This window comes from Apodemus sylvaticus, chromosome X (genome assembly GCF_947179515.1).
Source record: "Apodemus sylvaticus chromosome X, mApoSyl1.1, whole genome shotgun sequence".
NCBI classification, from domain to species: domain Eukaryota; kingdom Metazoa; phylum Chordata; class Mammalia; order Rodentia; family Muridae; genus Apodemus; species Apodemus sylvaticus.
The window spans coordinates 46,579,948-46,586,967 of record NC_067495.1 but is presented as its reverse complement, the minus strand read 5'-3'; positions in this window follow the sequence as shown (position 1 = coordinate 46,586,967).

Sequence of the window (7,020 nt, the reverse complement as noted above, 5' to 3'; positions counted from 1 at the left end):
GATTCAGTTGGCAAGAATTTTTATTAAGTATTTTTGCATCAATATTCATAAGAGAAATTGGCCTGAAGTTCTCTTTCTTTGTTGGATCTTTGTGTGGTTTTGGTATCAGCGTAATTGTGGCTTCATAGAACGAGTTGGGTAGAATTCCTTCTGTTTCTATTTTGTGAAATAGTTTAAAGAGATTTGGTGTTAGGTCTTCTATGAAGGTCTGATAGAACTCTGCACTGAAGCCATCTGGTTCCGTGCTTTTTTTGGTTGGGAGACTTTCTATGACCCTTTTTATTTCTTCAGGTGTTCTGGCACTGTTTAGTTGATCTATTTGATCCTGATTTAGTTTTGGTGTCGGATATCTGACTAGGAAACTGTCCATTTCCTCCAGATTCTCCAGTTGTGTTGAGTATAGGCTTTTGTAGTAGGATCTAATCATTTTTTGAATTTCCTCAGTTTCTGTTGTTATATCTCCCTTTTGATTTCTAATTTTGTTAATTTGGATACTTTCTCTGTGCCCTTTGGTCAGTCTGGCTAAGGGTTTATCTATCTTGTTGATTTTCTCAAAGAATCAGCTCCTGGATTCATTGATTCTTTGTATGGTTCTCTTTATTTCTACTTGATTGATTTCATCCCTGAGTTTGATGATTCCCTGCCTTCTACTCCTCCTGGGTGAAATAGCTTCTTTTTGTTCCAGGGCTTTCAGGTGTGTCATTAAGCTGTTAGTGTATGCTCTCTCCATTTTATTTTTGGAGGCACTCAGGGCTATGAGTTTTCCTCTTGGCACTTCTTTCATTGTGTCCCATAGATTTGGGTATGTTGTGTCTTCATTTTCATTATGTTCTAAAAAGTCTTTAATTTCTTTCTTTATTTCTTCCTTGACTAAGGTATCATTGAGTAGAATATTGTTCAGTTTCCACGTGTATGTGGGTATTCTATTGTTTTTGTTGCTATTGAAGACCACTTTTACTCCATAGTGATCTGATAGGAGGCATGGGATTAGTTCGATCTTCTTATATTTGTTGAGGTCTGTCTTGTGACCAATTATATGGTCAATTTTGGAGAAGGTACCATGAGGTGCTGAGAAAAAGGTATATTCTTTTGCTTTAGGATAGAATGTTCTCTCTCTCTCTCTCTCTCTCTCTCTCTCTATATATATATATATATATATATATATATATATATATATATATATATATATATATATATATATATACACATATATCTGTTAAATCTAATTGGTCCAAAACTTCGATTAGTTTCATTGTGTCCCTGTTTAGTTTCTGTTTTCCTGATCAGTCCATTGAGGAAAGTGCAGTGTTGAAGTCACCCACAATTATTGTGTTAGGTGCAATGTGTGCTTTGAGCTTTAATAAAGTTTCTTTTATGAAAGAGGGTGCCCTTGCATTTGGAGCATATATGTTCAGGATTGAGAGTTCTTCTTGTTGTATTTTTCCTTTGACCAGCAAGAAGTGTCCCTCGGAGTCTCTTTTGATGACTTTGGGTTGAAAGTCAATTTTATCTGATATTAAAATGGCTACTCCAGCTTGTTTCCTGAGACCATTTGCTTGTAAAATTGTCTTCCAGCCTTTTACTCTAAGGTAGTGTTTGTCTTTGACCCTGAGGTGTGTTTCCTGTATGCAGCAAATTGTTTACGTATCCAGTCGGTTAGTCTATGTCTTTTTATTGGGGCATTGAATCCAATGATGTTGTTATACCACTCCTGGGCATATATCCAGAGGATTCTTCAGCATGCAATAAGGACACATGCTCCACTATGTTCATAGCAGCCCTATTTGTAATAGCCAGAAGCTGGAAAGAACCTAGATGTCCTTCAACGGAGGAATGGATACAAAAAATGTGGTATATTTATACAATGGAGTACTATTCAGCCATTAGAAACAATGAATTCATGAAATTCTTAGACAAATGGATGGAGCTGGAGAACATCATACTAAGTGAGGTTACCCAGTCTCAAAAGATCAATCATGGTATGCACTCACTGATAAGTGGATATTAGCCTAGAAACTTTGAATACCCAGGACATAATCCACAAATTAAATGATGTCCAAAAAGAATGGAGGAGTGGGCCCTGGTTCTGGAAAGACTCAGTGCAAGAGTATAGGGGAATTCCAGAACAGGGAAGTGGGAAGGGGTAGATGGAAGAATAGGGGGACGGAAGTGGGTTTATGGGACTTGCGGGGAGTGGGGACCCAGAAAAGGGGAAATCATTTGCAATGTAAATAAAAATAAATAAATAAATAAATAAATAAATGAAATCAAAAAAGATCCCAAATTAAAAAAAAAAAAGAAAATAAAAATATTTTTTAAAAAAGAAAAAAAAGAAGGAATAGTGATTGTTACTTCCTGTCATTTTTGACGTTATTTTTTAAGTTTGATTGGTTAACTTCTTTTGAGTTTGATGAAAGGTTACTATCTTGCTTTTTCCAGGGTGAGGTTTCCCTCCTTGTATTGGTGTTTTCCTCCTATTATCCTTTGTAGGGCTGGGTTTGTGGATAGATATTGGGTAAACTTGGTTTTGTCATGGAATATCTTAGTTTCTCCATCTATGGTGATTGAGAGTTTTTCTGGGTATAGTAGTCTTGGCTGGCATTTGTGTTCTCTTAGACTCTCCATGAGATCTGCCCAGGATCTTCTAGCCTTCATAGTCTCAGGTGAAAAGTCTGCTGTGATTCTGATAGGTCTTCCTTTATATGTTACTTGGCCTTTTTCTCTTACTGCCTTTAATATTCTTTCTTTGTTTAGTACATTTGGGGTTTTGATTATTATGTGATGGGATGTATTTCTGTTCTGGTCCAGTCTGTTTGGAGTTCTGTAGGCTTCTTGTATATTCATGGGCATCTCTCTCTTTAGATTAGGGAAGTTTTCTTCCATAATTTTATTGAAAATATTTGATGGCCCTTTAAGTTGTAAATCTTCACTCTCATCTATGCCTATAATCCTTAGATTTGGTCTTCTCATTGTGTCCTGGATTTCCTGGATATTTTGGGTTACAAGCTTTTTGCATTTTGTATTTTCTTTAACTGTTGAGTCCATGGTTTCTATGGTATCTTCAGCATCTGAGATTCTTTCTTCTATCTCTTGTATTCTGTTGTTGATATTTGCATCTATGTCCCCTGATTTCTTTCCAAGTCTTTCTCTCTCCAAAGTTGTCTCCCTTTGAGTTTTCTTAGTTGTTTCTACTTCTGATTTTAGATCCTGGATTGTTTTGCTTAGCTCCTTCACTTGCTTGTTTGTGCTTTCCTGTAATTCTTTAAGAGATTTTTGTGTTTCCTCTTTCATGACTTCAGCCTGTTGACCAAAGTTCTCCTGTATTTCTTTAAGTGATTTTGTGTTTCCTCCTTATTGGCTTTTGTATTCTCCTGAATTTCTTTTAATGATTTTTGTGTTTCCCTTGCAAGGGCTTCTAACTTTTGATCCATTTTCTCCTGAATTTCTTTAAGTATGTCCTTCATGTGTTCCTATACCAGCATCATGACCAGTAATTTTAAATCCAAATCTTGTTTTTCTGGTGTGATGGGGTATCCAGGACATGCTGGTAAAGGAGAATTGGGTTCAGATGTTGCCATATTGCCTTGATTTCTGTTAGTGACGTTCCTGCGTTTGCCTTTTGCCATCTAGTTCTCACTGGTGTTAGTTTGTCTTGTCAATGCTGGACTCACCAGTGCAAGCTGCCTCTTCCCAGATGGCCTCTGGTGCACAGCTTACCTCCTGCACTGCCTGGAGACAGGGTGCTGTTGCCCAGGCTCTTCAGATCCCAAAGCAGACACCTGAAGGCTCCTGCAGGGCCCTCGGGATTCACCGGAGCACACCGACTTCTCCCAGCCGGCCTCCAGGAAGCCCCTCTTGCCTCTTGCAGGACCTGGAGATGTGGCGTTGCCGCCCAGGCTGATCTGGATCTGGAAGCAGACAGATCTGAGGGCTCCCGCCAGAGGTCTCAGGACTGGAACCTAAGCTCCATGCCACTGGAGCAAGCTGTGTGCTCCAAGACTGCCTCCAGGTGCACACCAGGTCTCCTGCACTTCCTGGAGACTGAGAGCTATGGCCCAGGCTGTTCAGATCCTGAAGCAGACACCTGAAGGCTCCTGCTGGGGCCTGCTGGGTTCACCAAAGCACACTGACTTCTCCCAGCTGGCCTCCCAGAAGCCCCTCTTGCCTCTTGCAGGACCTGTAGATGTGGTGTTGCAGCCCAGGCTCATCTGGATCCAGAAGCGGAGAGATCTGAGGGCTCCTGCCAGAGGCCTCAGGACTGGAACCTAAGCTCCATGCCACAGGAGCAAGCTGTGAGCTCCAGGTGCACACCAGGTCTCCAGCAGTTCCTGGAGACTGAGTGCTGTGGCCCAGGCTGTTCAGATCCCAAAGCAGACACCTGAAGGCTCCTGCCGGGGCCCGCTGGATTCACCAGAGCACACTGACTTCTCCCAGCCTCCCGGAAGCCCCTCTTGCCTCTTGCAGGACCTGCAGATGTCTTCCTTGATTTTTCAAAACTTAAATTAAAGGGCATGGTGGTGTATACCTTTAATCCCAGTATCTACAACTTAACTCTTATCTCTGTGTTTCAAATGAATTGACTAATTTTATTCTAAAAAAAAGTAAAAAAAAAAAAAACAACCCAAAAACCTCCTGGTCTTGATAGCATATGCTTATAATAGCACCACTGGAAGGCTGAAACAGAAAGATCAAAGTTCAAGGCCAGGCTAGGATAGGTAATGAGTTCTATGCCAGCCTAGGCAACTTTGTAAGATTTTATGTCATAAAAACAAACAAAAAATTGAAATCAAGGGCTGAGGATGGGATGTGCTCAATCCTCAGAGCCTCAAAAAAAGAAGTGTAAAATATTTATTTATGAAAAGAAAAACTGAACTATTAGGAATAAGTTTCACAGTTGCCTTAGCTTTCTACATCCTCCTAATACGCAAATTTAGTAAATCATAGTCAAAGCTTCAGAACTGAGAAGGTCCTGGGGATTCTGCAACATTTCATACAAAAGTGGATTGATTGTTCCTGGAAAAAGAACGGACACAAAAGACTGCAATAAAAGTGTGTGTAGGACAGAATTGTTACCATAGCAAGTGTGCAATGGCCAAGGATCAGAAGCATTGCAGGAAGGAGGCCAAATCTGGATCATCGTGGTGACTAATCTTGGTTGTCAACTTGACTAGATCTAGAATCAACTAGCAGCCAAGCCAGAAGACATACCTAAGAGAGATTTTCTCTATCAGTTCAGTTAAAATGCAAAGACCCATCCTAAATGTGGACAGGACCTTCCATTGGCAGCTCAGATAAAAGGAAAACAGGGAAAGCTTTTGTGTTTTGCCTGCTGGCCTTCACATCATGCAGGGAAGCGCCTCTAAGCTGGTTGCATCTTTCTGTGGCTGCTGCCATTCTTCATTGACATGGCAATTTGATGCTAAAGGAACTCCAACTTCGTCCACACTGCCCGGAGTGCTACGTTGACGAGGTACTAGTGATAATTCTATAATAATAACAGGGCTAGAGCACAAAGCAAGATAATCAACTGATAGCTGAGGGCTGTAGTTGCTGAATTTCTAATAAATTGCAAAAACAAAAAAGCAAAAATTTCAAAATTATTCAATTGACTCTAAAGAATTGTTACTCAGGTCTTACTACACTGACTGTGTCTTTTCTTAAGGTCCCAGAGATCAATATTGGTCCTTGCACAATGCTAGGCAAGTAAGTGTTCTACCTCTGAACTAAGCCACCAGCCCTTTATCCTTTTCCATGCATCTGTGAGAACCCAGTTATAGCCATTCATCTGTCATCCCTCCCTCAGCAAATATTCCTGCCTAGACTGTGCCTTCTTTTTTAAAATGTATTTGAACTACCACCTATCCTTGGGAGCTTCTCTTTTGACACCAGGCTCCTCCCCACTAGTGTCTGGCACCCACCAGCCTGCCTCCTTTCCAATGCTCATCACACTGGCGTTGACACTATTGCTCATCTCTTTCTGCTTATGCACCTTGCCAAGTTCTTAATTAAGAACTGGCTTTGCTACCCATTCCCAAGTTACCTTGTAGGTGTCTTCAGTACTGTGGCAAATTTGCAGAAAAGAAGGAATGCTTCTCCATGTTGTACACATGTGTTGTATCTTTGCCAGAAGTGAAATACACAGTTTAAAAAAATACACACACAAAAATACAGCATCAAATGAATGCTCAGTAAAAAATAGCAAACCATTCAGTTTTGTTACATTATATCTTAATAAAAAATATCTATCATAATAATTTATTACACATGTGTTTTAGTGTAGCATTTGACTGCTGATAAGCCCATTTCTTCAATTAGTGTACTTCCTGGAGAAAAAAATTCATTTTTTTCTACTCATAATTATCTGATTCTTGTAGATTGTCTTTTGCTTTAATCAGAAGATGAAGTATTCAACATCATCCAAACATAGCTATACATTTGTCAAATATCAATTACATTCTATGTCCAAGCAGGGTTTGGAGTGTAAGGAAACATAAATAGACTAAAGCTTATGTTCTGGGGAGAAGAAGATTAAAATCAGTATATAAGGAAATAAACTAATGTAACTGTTATCAAATTGATGAGTTGGTCCCTCTTGGAGTACAAAAGTTAAAAGACATATACAAAAGAAGGCAGCCAGAACTGGTATGCAGGCCTGTAATCCTAGCTACTTTGGAAGCTGAGGAAAGAGAATCTTGAGTTAAAGGCCTAACTTTACTAAAGAATAACTTGAAATTCAGCCTGGGCAAGCTGTCAGGTTCTCTAAGTGAGAGACATAAATAAAACATAAAATAAATAGAGAATACAATTCACTGGTCAGGTGCTTCCCTAGTTGACGGCTCTCTGCAGGCATGTCTAGGCTGAGAGGAAAGAACCCAGTCCAGCCTCTCTCAGGAGTTCCTCCAATGTGAAAAGGGATAGAGGAGTGTTGCTGCTTTGGATCTCCTGCCATCAGGAAAATAAACACCCTGAGCCAGGAGTCTGTCAAAGCAGGAACTCATTTGTTTAATTGTATCAGTCTTT